Here is a 15,139-nt window from a genome sequence, read left to right on the forward strand (position 1 = left end):
TCAAACTATCAGCAACCATATGAAAAATATATGCCATCAGTAATAATTAGAGAAATCCATATTAAAACAATACTGAAGTTTTTACCCCACATCCAAAAGTTTGACAAACATGACAAAAAAGGAAAATGACAATTGTTGGAATGGCTGTAGATAAATAGACACACAAATATATTGTTGACAAAAGGTGAACTAGTCCAGATATTCTTAAAAATAATTTAGGATGATATCCCAAAAGTCACTAAACTGTATGTACCCTCTGACCCTGAGATACCACTACTTGGCTTATATTCAAAAGAGATCAAAGAAAGAAGGAAAGCAAATATATGTGCAAATATATTTATAGCAGCATTTTGTTGTAGCAAAGAACAATAAACATGGAGGGTATTCATCAACTGGGCAACTGAAGATATAACTGTACATATTATGGCATATATAAATATGTATGCATGTTATTACCCTATAAGAAAGGAAGAATGAAAGGAAGGAAGAAAAAAAAAGAAAGGAAGGAAGAAAAAAGAAAGGAAGAAAGGAAGAAGAGAATTCAGAAAAACCTGGAGAAAATAAGATGAACTGATACAGAGTAAAGTGAACAGAACCAAGAGAACAATTGATACTGTAACTAGGATTGTGAAGAAAAACAAATTTAGACTTAAGAACTCTTGCTAAAACATTGACTAACCATATGCTAGAGAACAGATGATGATATATATTATCTACATCCTGAAGAAGAGAGATTCAAGGTGCTTTGTGATGCTTCATTGTTTCAAAGTTTTTTTTAAGAGGAGTGTGATTTTGTAGATAGAAGAGGGATGGTGATGATGGTGATGTGTTCCCCCTACCAAAGAAAAAGAAAAAAAGAAAAATGACTTCATCATTTATTTTTCATTTTCATTGTTATAATTTACTTCAAATCCTTCCTCCTCTCCATCTTCATAGGCTCATTTAAAATTCTACTACTAAAGGAAATTTTATTTTTAAACAGAAAAAACATATTATTCTTTACTTTAAACTTCTCTGGCAAATCATTGCACTCTACCAGTTCAAATTTGAATTTCTAAGAATCTTTATGCTTTCCATGACTAAATCTCTTTTCTCTCTCTGTTTTTCCTTCTTTCTCCATCTGTTCCAGTTAAGAATTTCTCCTCTTTAAACACATCTTCGTCATGAGGACTTTCGTGATCTCCCCAGATGCTATGTTCCCAATACCAAGAAAGACAGAGACAAGTGGAGAAAGAGATTATCTATCTATCTATCTATCTATCCATCTATCTATCTATCTATCTATCTATCTATCTATCTATCTATCTATCCATACATAGTATATATGTATATATATATATACATACACACAAACATATATATATGTATTTATTTAGTGAATATATGCATGCACAGTGTACATGTTGTCTTTTACAACAGAATGTGAGCTCCTTGAAGGAAGGTTCTGCTTTATCTTATTTTTAACTGACAGTGCCTAGAATTATGTATGGTACTCAGTCAATCAACTAGCATTTATTAAACTTTTTTATATACCAGGCACTATGCTAAGTTCTAGGAATATAAAGAAAGGCAAAAAATATCCCTGCCCTCAAGGAACTCACATTCTAATGGGGTAGACAACATAGAAGTAATTATGTACATGTAAGATAAGTGTAAATGGGTTGTAATCTCAGAGGAAAGGCACTAAGTATTGCTTTAAGGAATAATTGTTGATTGATTCACCATTAAGCACCTAAAAAACCTATCTCCTCCACTGAGAATAGTGGAACCACTACACTTGGACCCTAACATCATAGTCTCCCTAATGATCTATAGAGTAGACAGAAATGGTGCTAAAGTAAACAAAGCTGAGTAAAGCAACAAAGTTGGAATAAAAATGTACATAGAACAGACTCATACTGGAGTTGATATAATTATGCTCATGCTATGAAACCAACATATAAGGTATCTGAAGCAGGGCAAGATGCTGAAAGCTTGTGAATAATCTTGAACCTTTTTAATACAAAAAAAAGTTCACCAAAAGAACATTAGTGACTAATGAACTAAATGGCTACTTTACTATCTATATGGAATCTTTTTTGAGAGTATGTGAGTAGAAGGCATCTACATGAGAGTATTCATAGGAAATAAGAATAATTTTGAAAGCGATATTCAACAATGGACCATATCTTTGTCATCTTATAATTAACTTAAAGATTTAAAGAATGAAAGATCCCATTATGCAGTACTACTACTACTACTACTACTGCTACTACTACTACCACAACTACTTCTGCTACTACCACCGTCACCACCACCACCACCACCACCTGTAATGGCAACCACACTGGCATACCCAGGATGGCTGCTAGTGCAGGTTCTTTTATCTGCTTTACTAAGGAAAGATAGCTATTTCAGGGGTCAATAATCTTTCTTTCTTGATCACATAAAATACAAACACAAGAAATATAGAAAAGAGAAATAAAGACCAACAGACAGAGCTTTACTTCCTGAATCAAAGCTTTACATCCACCATGGAGTCGAGAGAGCCTTTACTTCTGAGGAGTCGGGGGAGTTCTGAACATACGCCCCCTCAGGGAATCACAACATCTTTCTCATAAGTGAGCCCCCAAAGCAAAAATTCACCTCTCAGAATAGGTACTCTTTCAGCTAATAGGCTCAGAGTCTAATTAGAAATTAACAAAAGGCATGTAAGCCTTCTTACAAGCAAGCAAGCTTCCCTTAATGGGCTCCACGTGAGGCCTATTGATGGATGGGGAAGATCTTATTCCCCCATAGACATTCCACCACCACCACCACCACCACCAACTAGAATTTGTAATACAATGCCCTTTACAAATATTGCCTCATTTTATTCTCTCAATCCTGGGAGCTAGGTGCTATTATATAAATAATTCTGTTAAACAACCTTTTGATAGGAAAACATTGGGTAAGTCATAAAACAATGAGATGTTTGCTCACCAAAGGTGACAGAAAGCAAAGAATCTATGTTCAAGTAGAATTCCCTGAGGAAAACTCCAAGTTGCTCCTGCTTTTGGATGATATTGTATTGACTGATTGTATCAAGCCTCATGACATTGTGGGGCCTCTTGGAAGAAATTAATAATCTAAGGAGTTTGGTCAGTCCATCCTCATATGAAGGAGCATTTGGTTGAAGTATGGCTATTTTTCATATTTCAACATGAATTTGGATTGAAACTCTGAGAGCCTGTCTGACAGTACACATATCTGTGCCAGACAATATAGATGATCTGGGTCCAGGATTGAAAAAGAAAAGGAGTTGAAAAGCTGGACTGCTTTCAGGAAATTTCAAATATCTTTTATAAACCCTAGCTTTCCTTGAAAGCAAAAGCTCAACTTTTAAATACTAACATTTTACTGATGTTGCTTAACAGCAGTAAGACATAGAAAACTATTACCTAAACTAACGAGCAGTACACCACTGAGGGCAGTTATATTAGGAAGGCAGAATTTATGATTTCAAAGAGAATCTCATATGTGCCTAAAAGGTCCGGAACCGCAGGATATAAGGAATTCTCTAGGCAGAAGGCAGGAGAACTAAAGCATGTATTTACACTCCACAATAACAAGCCCACAAACCAGCATCCCCATTTTGATATTTTCATCAAAAGCTTCCAGGCCCAATAAGTCCGCCTTACAAGGGTAATCAGAAGGCCACAGAGAAGCGAGATGGTATAAGGCAAAATCGTATACATGCTTCCCCTCTACGGTAAGAAGATTACCCACTAGCCTCTAGTCAGCTCTGCTACCGGCAGCTCAGCTTCGGCTGTAGGTGTCTCTGGCTCCAACCGGAAAAGGAAAGGAGGATCTTCAAGCTGTCCTCTCCCCTCTTATAGAGTTTTTGACATCATCAAGCGCTGCCTGAACGACCAGGGCCGATTGGTTCTTGACTTGGCCCCTCCCCCAGCGTAGACCACGTTAACACACCTCCCCTCAGCCAGCGCCACGACTCATCACACAGGAAGCTCTGGTCCTGCCCCAGAAGAGCAAGCCCCAGCATCCAGGGAAGCTCAACGAGGCGAGCTGAGTCATTCAAAGAAAACAAAGTCCATTCTGGCTACAGCAGTGGAGAGGCACATGGTCATTGTGAACAGGCCATAACACATAACCAATGAAGAACTCTGGAGAAGGTGAAGAGAAGTAAATAATATTATCAAGGAATTGTGTGAGAGAAAGAGAAGATGGACTAGTTATATGACAGAAGTTAAGGATGACAGATGGACAACTAGAGTCCTCTTCGGATACTTTCATATTGTCAGGTGACATTAAGGAAGTCTGACATTAAGGAAGACTTCCAGCATGTTGTACTACTATGGTGATTTTTTTAAGTCCCAGGAGGGGATGGATAGGCATGGATGGGTCATGTTCATCATCTCTGGAGAAAGCTAACTCCTTAATAAATGCAATTACAAATACACTTGAATATCTTAGTATAGAGAAAGAGAATGTCCTCAGATGGTGAGATTTTTATCAGAGACTATGTTCAATATATAGGCAGCTAGGCAGTGTAGTGGATAGCGTACATGGCTCATAGTCAGTAAGATATAAGTTCAAATCCAGCCTCAGACACCAGCTAGCTATGTGACCAGGGCAAGTCACTTAACCCCCATTTGCCTTAGTTTCTTGTCTGTAAAAATAAGTACACACTGGAGAAGAAAATCGCAAATTGCACCAGTTTCTTTGCCAAGAAAACACCATGCAAAAAAGTGTATGGATCATGTAGAGTTGGGCACGACTGAACAACAGCAATAACAGCAAACAACAATTTATTGTGAAGGAAGTCTTAGACATCATTTAGATCCTATCATTTTATAGAGACCAAGAAGTTAATGATTTTCCCAAGATCACACAGCAAGTTCATGGCAGAGCCAAGATGAAAACCCAGATCTGCTGAAATATTTTTTTGCCTTACAGTACCTTTTACTCCTAGAGCAATTTCCTGCCTTTTAGATTTCAGTGTGTTAACTTGCATAGTCCTATTTTCCTTTGGGGAGCCATTTTAGCACTTTTTAAGAGACACCACCTGTTCCCTCCCCAAACACCACCCAATTACCAAATGTTTATTCTATGCTAATTTTACTCCGTTGCCTAGGAGAGAAAGAAAAGAGAAAATTCTCCTTTCTAAGACAACCTAGAGTAGGTGGTTATAGCAGTATAGCAGTACAGAAGGCTATGGACTTCAGTTTGTGAGAAGAAATGGAAATTTCCTGAGTGTCCCAGGCCATGGAACTCTCTCTTATGGCTCAGGCTTCAGGGATATAACTCTTCCCACCTCCACATTCTCTTCCTCTACTCATAACATATTTTTATGACAGCAATATGTATGTTCAGGCCATTCTTTATTATAACAGAAACTACAGGTAAAATTACTACTATAGGTTTTGAGCATAACTATGGTATCTATATGTTCTATTTCATTGAAGCTTTTTGTGACAAAGATTTCCACAGAAGAAACAAAAACAGCAAATTATGCTAAAAGCAACAGACATAGATTTGTTATATTTTATATGAAACAAGTAAAAGAGTTGTAGCTTAATTTGAAATCCTTTTTGATGGGAGTAGGGGAAAAGGAGGCAAGGAGCCATTGAGATCCAAATCATTCAAGAGGCATGGGTATGACTAAAGTCTCCAGAGGGCCAGGAAACAACTATAAATCTCCCTATGGAGGAACTGAGGACCTTGAATAAGATGTTCTTGAGGCCATGAGAGGGAGGAAGAAGGGCTTTGAAGAATATGCCATACTTCCCTTCAGATTTAGTGTCCAGCTTATAGCAGGTTCTAATCTCTCTTCTCATTTTAGTGTGGGCACACCAAAGTTGTCCTACATAACAAGGCTGCTTTCCAATATAAAAGGGACACATGTTTTGTAGGGATGAGTGGGGTTATACTCAGGGGCACATTGGTTTTCCACCTGTGGTGTCACACAGAAATAGGAGCTGGAAGTTCTTATTAAAGAAGGGAAAAGGGAAAGTACAAGCCCAAACTCAGGGGCTGAAAACACAGCTATATTTTACTCCTTTGTGGAAATGTCCCTTTCTTCTACCCCACTTTTAAAGTCTAATGCACACAGTTCCAGATCACAATTAAAATTTATTTCACTGTGAGGGTATCTTGAGAACAAGTCATGTTTAGTTGAATAACTGTTATTCAACGAGTTCAGCACTGATTTAAAACATCAAAAATAAAAAAAAATTGTAGCCGTGTTTAATCTTAATTTTTTAAAAAAAATTCTCCAGGACCTTTCTTTGGACTCTGATACTAACATTTAGTTTGTAATACTCAGCATTTGAGTCTTAGGTCAAGCCATTGCCGATATCCTGCTTTAGGTTTCTGAAAGAGAATGACTCTTTGGGATCTTTCTTGACCTTCTATTGACTTTTGGTAAAACTCTTGCCTATGATCACATCTCTCAACCCCTCGGCTGGAGTTACCTTGTAACTGCAACTAGGAATGCTATTCAATTTAGATTCCACGACCTGGCACAGAATCAATCCCTTTTGTAAGAGTGAAAGAAATCTTTTGAGAAGAGACAAATTAATGCCAAAACCCAAGTAATTGTGGATCAAGGTCTTGACTAAGGTAATACACGTAGGAATCTCTTGGACTTACCAGTGGGGTCTGACTTGACTATAAGTTCAGCTAGTATAATATTTTGGAGGCTTTGTGCCTGCCCCTGGGTGAGCTATTTCTTCTGCTGATGCTCTTGAAAGAACTGAAATTGATCTAGGTATGGCTGGGATGGGAATGAAATTCTTTAGACAGAGAAATGAGGTCAGGGAGTTCTCATGATATGGGGGGGAAGCACTGTATTTGGAGACAGAAGTTGTTCAATTGTTTAGTCATGTTTGACTCTTCATGATCCCATTTGGGGTTTTCTTGGCAAAGATCTAAAATGATTTGCCATTTCCTTCTCCAGGTCATTTTACACATGAGTAAACTGAGGCAAACAGGGTTAAGTGACTTGTTTAGGGTCACATAGATAGTAAGTCTCTAAGGCCAGATTTGAATTCAGGAAGGTGAGACTTCCTGACTCTATCCACTGTGCCACCTAGCTGTCCTTCTGGAGACAGAAGGCCTCATTTCAAATCTCAGCTCTTTATTATCTGTGTGATCTTGGACAAGTCATTTAATATCTCAGTTTCCTTATCACTACAATGAAGGGGTTGAGCCAGGTGACCTCTGAGGTATCTTCTGGCTCTAAATCTATTGTAATATTCTCCCTTTGGATGATATGATAAAGTCTTGGCCGTGAGATTTTAAAAATTGGAGATGTACATATTGGGGAATTTAATTGGGCAAAGTAAAGTAAACAGTAGATGTGATATTAGTTAAACCAAAAACCTCTCCAAATACCTTTAAATAATGTCTCAAAACAAATTCTAAAGCAGCAGAACCCACAAACAGATGGGGTAAGGCAATTTTCCAGCCCAAGACAACTTAGAAGCTCAGCAAAAAAGTCTATTGCACCAGGGTGAAAGCAGAGCACAGGAACAGTCCTTGGGGGTGACAGAATCAGTGGCAGCACTGGCAGTTTCAAATCTCTCACCATAGAGACAGTGAAGCAGTCAAACCACAGGTTAGAAGTTTATTACAGGGGGTCCTTTGCTGGCACCAGGGATAGGACTCTGTGGCATTCCCCATACTCACATCCAGGTCACAGTCCTGTGTCTCATTCCCAGGGTGAGAAGGAATACTAGCACACCAGAGCTTGTGGCCAGAGGGAAGCTGGGACTCTGCTCACAGTTTCGGGGTGAAAAAGAGTCCTTGTGATTGCTCTCAGACAAGAGCACAAAACAGGAGAGTAGTAAACATGCTTCTCCCTAGATCATACTGCCTTGGAAGAATTGAAAACTTACAGGTCCCTAGAATTACCTCTGAAAACAGCTGCACAAAAATCCAGAAACTAGGAATGGTGTCCCCATTCACCCTGGAAGCAGAGCCCCTCTTCAGGATAGAGTTAAAAATTGAGAAATAGGCTTGAAAAGTGAACAGAAAGCAGAAAAAAATCCTAACTCGAGATAGTTACTACGGTGACAGGGAAGATCAAAACACAAACTCAGGAGAAGGCAATGAAGTCAAAACTCCTACATCCAAAGGCTCAAAGAAAAATATGGATCGGCCCCAGTCCACAGAAAAGCTCAAAAAGGATTTTAAAAACCAAGTAAGAGAGGTTGAAGAAAAATTTGGAAAAGAAATGAGAGTGATGTAAGAAAATCATGAAGAAAAGAGTCAACAGCTAGGTGAAGGAAGCAGAAAAGAAAAAAATACTGAAGAAAATGACACCCTAAAAAAGAGAATAGTCCAAATGGTGAAAGAGGCATGAAAATCCAATGAAGAGAAGAATGCCTTGAAAAGCAGAATTGGCTAAATGAAAAAGAGGTATATAAAAATTTATTGAAGAGAAGAACTCTTAAATAGTAGAATTAGTGAAATGGAAAAAGGGGTACAAAAGCCTTACTGAAAAACAATCCTTAATCATTTGAATTGAACAGATGGAAGCTAATGACTTTATGAGACTTTATGAAACAATCAAAATCTTAAAAATGAAAAACATGGAAGAAAATGTGAAACATCTCATTGGAAAAACAAATAACATGAAAACAGATCCAGGAGAGATAATCTGAGAATTATTGGACTACATCAAATCCATGACAAAAAAAATAAAAAAAAACACTCCTACCCCTCCTGAAAAACTTTAGACATCATTTTTCAAGAAATTATGGAGGAAAACTGCCCTGATATTCTAGAACTGGAGGGTAAAACAGAAATTGAAAGAATCTACCAATCAACTCCTGAAAGATATCCCCAAATGAGAACTCCCAAGAATATTATAGCCAAATTCCAGAGTACCCTCAAGGAGAAAATATTGCAAGCAACCACAAAGAACCAATTCAATTGTCATGAAGCCACAGTCAGAATAACACAAGATTTAGCAGTTTCCATGTTGTAGTAGCAATTTAGATTTGAAGATTTTCACACCCATTAATAGGCCATGTGACCTGTTTACATGACAGGAAGCCTAAGTCACATGTGGCAGGAGGAGCTTCCTGACAGGAAAAGGAAGTTATGTCACAGGAAATGGAGAGAGAGAGAAAGAGAGAGAGAGAGAGAGAGAGAGGGAGAGAGAGAGAGAGAGAGAGAGAGAGAGAGAGAGAGAGAGAAGTTATGGCTGCTAATGGCTGCTGTCGGCCACCCTTGTGATAGTTAGAGCTGAACAGGCTGACTTAGCTGTACTGTGAGTTTGTTTTTGGAAGACCCAGCCGGGGGTCAGAGAGGTTTTGGGATGGCAAGGGTCCATGTTGTTATATTGTGTGTGGAATGTTTTACTGCTCTGATAGATTGGATCAATGGCTTGTGGGATATGGTTCTCTGGTGTCTGAATAAATGGTTTACTTCTTCTGCCTTCTATCTGGAGAGTCTCATATAGTTTGCAATACAGAACTACATAGGCGTTTTGACAATTATCATCTACATTGTTATTATTGCCTTACTGATACATACATTAAAGGATTGGAGAGTTTAGAATATGATATTCTGGAGGGCAAATGATCTAGGATTACAACCAAGAATCACCTACCTAGCAAAAAAGTATAATCCTTCAGTGGAAAAAAAGGATATTCAATGAAATAGAGGATTTTCAAGTATTTCTAATGAAAAGACCAGAGTTGAATAGAAAATTTGACTTTGAAACACAAGACTCAAGAGAAGCCTAAAAAGGTAAACAGGAAAGTGAAATCACAAGGGATTCAATAAAGTTAAACTGTTTACACTCCTACATGGGAAAATGATACTTATAACTCCTAAAAAACTTTGTTATTATTAGGATAGCTAGTAGTATAGATAAACAGAGGGCACAGGTGTGAGTTGGATATGATGGGATGATTATCTAAAAAAGTAACATTAAGAAACGAGAAAGAAGAATGCACTAGGAGAAGGGGAAAAGGAAGAGGTAGAATGGAGTAAATTATCTGACATAAAAGAGGCACATAAGAGATTTTACAGAGGAAGGGAAGATTGAGGAAGTGAAGGGGGGGAATACTTTCATTGAAATTGACTCACTGAGGGAATAACACACACATACACTCAATTACCACAGAGAAAAGTAGGAGTCAAAGGGGATAAAACAGGGAGGAGGGGCTGATAGAAGGGAAGGCAGATCAGCGGAGGTAAAAGTCAGAAGCACAAAATGCTTTTGAGAATGGATGGGCTGAAAGGAAAAAGAAAGTAGTGTAAATGGGGAAAGAAGAATAGAGTGAAATAGATGGTAATCATTATTGTGGGAAAAAATTTACAGCAAGTTTCTCTGATAAAGATCTCTTTTCTCAAATATATTGAAAACTGAGTCAAACTTACAGAAATAAGAACCATTCCTCAGTTGATAAATGGTCAAAGGATATGAACAGGCAGTTTTCAGATGAAGTAATCAAAACTATCTATAGTCATATGAAAAAATGCTCTAAATCATTATTAATTAGAGAAATGCAAATTAAATCAACTCTGAGCTACCACCCCACACCTATTAGATTGGTTAATATGACAGAAAAGGAAACTGAAAATGTCAGAGGAGATGTGGGAAAATTAAGATACTAATGCACTGTTGGTAGAGTTGTGAACTGATCCAAACATTCTAGAGAGCAATTTGGAACTATGACCAAAGGGCTATAAAATGTGCATACCCTTTGATCCAGCAATACCACTATTAGGTCTGTATCCCAAAGAGATCATAAAAAAGGGAAAGGGCCCACATGTACAAAAATATTTGTAGCAGCTGTGTTAGTGGTGGCAAAGAACTGGAAAATGAGGGGATGTCCATCAACTGGGGAAAGGTTGAAAAAAATTGTTGTATATGATTGTGATGAAACACTGGTATGCTATAAGAAATGATAAACAGGATTTTCTCAGAAAAAAAAACCTGGAAAGACTTACATGAACTGATGCAAAGTGAAATGAGCAGAACTGGGAAAAATTTGTACACAACAACAGCATTATTGTGTGAAGGTCAACTGTAAATAACTTAGCTATTCTCAGCAATACCATGATCCAAGACTCTTTTGAAGGACTAATGATGAAAGGTGCTGTCCATCTCTAGAGAAGGAACTCATGGTGTCTGAATGCAGATTGAAGAATACTTTTTCTTAACTTTATTTTTCCTGTTTTTTTTTTGTCTTGGGTTTTCTTTCGCAGCAGGGGTCACATTGAAATGTGTTTTGCATGACTGTGTATGCTTTCCTTCTCAATGGCATAGGGGGAAGAGAGAGGAATGGAGAGAGAGATTTGGAAACCCAAAATTTGAAAAAAAAATGTTAAATTTTTTTAAGTGTAATTGGGGAAAAATAAAGTAGTAAATAAAAAAAGAAAATGGCAAGCAAATAATTAGCTCATATGGTACAATTACCTTGTCTTACTGTTTCTTTTGCTCTTGTTTTATATTTTGTTCCCATTCACATTTGATTATTTGATAATAAGAAGTAGTGGAAGTCAAATGTTGTCCATGAGCATGACATGTTAATTAATGTTCTCTGATGAACATCTTATAGTTATCACTCCCGCATCAAACTTTCTCCATTGCAGTATTGTTATATCATAGATTGGCATAAGAAACTAAATGGGAACTTTTTGAGAGTTTTGCAAAAGCTGCAGACAACACACGAAGGCCAGCAGATGACACAGAGCCTATGACCAAATATTTAACCCAAATTTTAAAATAAGGTACTGCAAACACCCCATAAAAGAAAAATAAAAAAAATTCAGACTTCTCTGGTACAAAGGGAGGGCAAATTTTATAAATGGATCTTCCAGATTACAGGGCTACTAAGCCCCTACCTCCTGCAATGTGGAAGGGCTAGTTGTACTATGTGTGATATGTAGTAAAAGAATCATTTTATAGGTGTCCATATAGATGAGGACACTTAAGGAAATGAAAGTGGGTTACTACAGAAGTGGCTAACTTATCTGACCAGTTGCTAAACTGATGTGTGACACTCTGGGTTAATGGCTAAAGATACCACTTAGTGTTGTGTTTCCTGTTGACACAGTGTTGCATGTTAATTTTATAATAGATGGCACTTGTGGGTGGTTAAGAAAACTAAAGCAATTCCATTTTGTCTGCAGTTCTTCTATCTTGTTCCTGACCCTGTTTGTATTGTAGCTCCCACCCAGCCTGTGACCTTTCTTTCTGCAGGCCTATCTGTTAGGGTGGGGTTACAAGAGACAACTAATCTGAAGAAGAGCCTTTCTGGTTACTAGCTCCAGCAATAGGCCCAACAATGCTGAGGTACCCTATAGCTAATTCATCTCCTGTGTAAATTGAAACCCATATAAGCTTTGTCCTTTTCATTCCTTTCTGGCAAACTCAATAAACATCCATTAGTTCCTACACTTCTGGTTTAGATTTGGTTTTGCTTTTGGTGCTGGTTCTGGTTTGTTCCACCAACAATTTCACCTACACACGTAATAGAATGTAAGTAGGTAAGGTGAACTTTATGTATGTGTCTATTATGAGATGTTCCCTAGGTATCTACAATGGGTCTATGTAGCTGATGTGCTTTGGATGTGCAATTACATGAATATTGTATGCATTAGATTGCCTAACTATATATGTGCCTAGTACAATTTGAAGGAACGATGGATGTAACAGTCATTTGCATATATATGTGTGTGTATATGTATATGATTTACTTTCTCACGATGCTTTGTCAGACATATGTGCAATAGAGAAGAGAAGAGGGAAGAGGGGAAGGATGATATATATAACATATGCGCAGGACTAATTTAAAAAATGTGCTGACTGCGTAAGCCAAGCAGACTGTTCCCTGAGTAGTAAGTGACAGAATCACTCTCAACTTAAAATGCATCTCAAGCACGACTTTCTACATGAATATTTTTCTGATAGACCCAACTTCTTGTGTCTTCTCTTTCCAACTATATATTTCTTTGTATGCATGAACCAGATTCAGATATGCCCATAGGCACTATTAGTTTGGGATAAACATAAACTTTATGGTTTAAAGTTAAAGAGAGCTCTTCAAGAGTGAAGCCATTTTATCTGATCCTAATCAATATATGGTTTGCAATATTATATTGTAAAGCAGACCATTTAAAAATGAATTTCTTATGTCCTGCTATCTTACTAAAGTTGATTATCTTCACTTTTTTGGTGTTGACTGTCTTGAATTTTCTAGATTCATAAATGCATTTTACATAATTGGGGAAAATTTTTAACTTTCTCATTGTCAATGCTAACTTTTTTGTATTCTAATTAGATTTATTATTTTTAGTTTACAGTACTCAGTTCCACAAGTTTTTGAGTTCCAAATTTTCTTCCCCTCCCTCCCTTCCCACCTCCTCCCCAAGATGGTATGGAATCCAATACATGTTCTACATATACCTTCGCATTAAACTTATTTACATAATAATCAAGTTGCAAAGATATATGACCAATGTAATGAATCATGAGAAAGAAGAAACAAAACCAAAAAAAAAGAGAAAAAAAAGAGCAAATAGTTTGCCTCAATCTGTATTCAGACTCTGTAGTTCTTTCTCTGGATGTAGATAGCTCTTTCCATCATGAGTCCTTTGGAGCTGTCTTTGAACCTTGTATTGTTGAGAAGAGCCAAGTCTATCAAAGGTAGTCATCATAGAAGCAATATGACTATGGTTATGTACGATGTTCTCCTGGTTCTGCTCCCCTCACTCAACATCAGATCATGTAGGTCTTTCCAGGTTATTATGAAGTCTGTATCTTCTCCATTTCTTATAGCATAATAGCATTCCATTACATTCAAATACCACAACTTATGTAGCCATTCCCCAATTGATGGGCATCCCCTTGATTTCCAATTCTTTGCTACCACAAAAAGAGCTGCTATAAATATTTTTGTACATACAGGTCCCTTTCCCACTTCTGTGATCTCTTTGGGATACAGCCCTAGAAGTGGTATTGCTGGGTCAAAGGGTATGAACATTTCAATAGCCCTTTGGGCATAGTTCCAAATTGCTCTCCAGAATGGCCGGATCCATTCGCAACCCCACCAACAATGTAACAGTGTTCCATTTTTCCCACAACCGCTCCAGCATTTATCATTTTCCTGTTTTGTCATGTTAGTCAATCTGACAAGAGAGATGTGGTACCTAAGACTTGTTTTGATTTGCATTTGTCTAATCAATAGTGATTTAGAGCATTTTTTCATATGCCTATAGATATCTTTAATTTCTTCCTCTGAAAACTGCCTGTTCATATCCTTTGAACATTTCTCAATTGGGGAATGACTTGTATTCCTATAAATTTGGCTCAGTTCCCTGTATACTTTAGAGATGAGGCCTTTGTCAGAGAAACTGGTTATAAAGATTTTCTTCCAATTTTCTGCTTTCCTCCTATACTTTGTTGCATTGGCTTTGTTTATACAAAACCTTTCCAATTTAACATAGTCAAAAGTATTGATTTTGCATTTTGTAATGCTTTCTGTCTCTTGTTGGGTCATGGATTCTTCCCTTTCCCTTAAATCTGACAGGTAAACTATTCCTTGCTCTCCAAAGTTGCTTATAGTATCAGCAAGGCTAACTTACTTTTAATGCCTTATTGTTATTGATAAAGGAATGAGATTGTTCCAGTAGGTATGGCAAGAGTTGACAGCTTTTGACAGGTTTTAATGTTTGTTTTCAGTAAAATTACTTGTAGTGTTTATCCACTTTATATGGATATATATATTATTGATTTAAATATCTACTTTTTACAATGTTACAGAATATCTATTGTCATATGTTTAATGTTTTTAGAACTAAACAAGTATATTTTCAAAGATTTTCTTAATAACAAAAGAATGAATCATAAAGCCTTTATTTTTTCTCCTATTGATTTATTTTACTGTATTATTTTCTTGGGGTTAAACCTTCCTTTATAGCTAAAAATCCTATTTGAAGATTAAGCATAACTTTTGAATATGCTATGATATTCTGTTTGCTAGTTGTCAACTTTATATTTCTGCATTGATATTTATTAATTATATTGTTCTATAATCTTTTCTTGGTTTTATCCAGTTTTGGAATCAAATTTATATTTGCTTCATTGATAGACTTGAGAGCTTACCAGCTTTCTTATGGGTAGGAGAAAAATAATTTG

The sequence above is a fragment of the Trichosurus vulpecula genome, chromosome 5 (genome assembly GCF_011100635.1).
Source record: "Trichosurus vulpecula isolate mTriVul1 chromosome 5, mTriVul1.pri, whole genome shotgun sequence".
NCBI classification, from domain to species: domain Eukaryota; kingdom Metazoa; phylum Chordata; class Mammalia; order Diprotodontia; family Phalangeridae; genus Trichosurus; species Trichosurus vulpecula.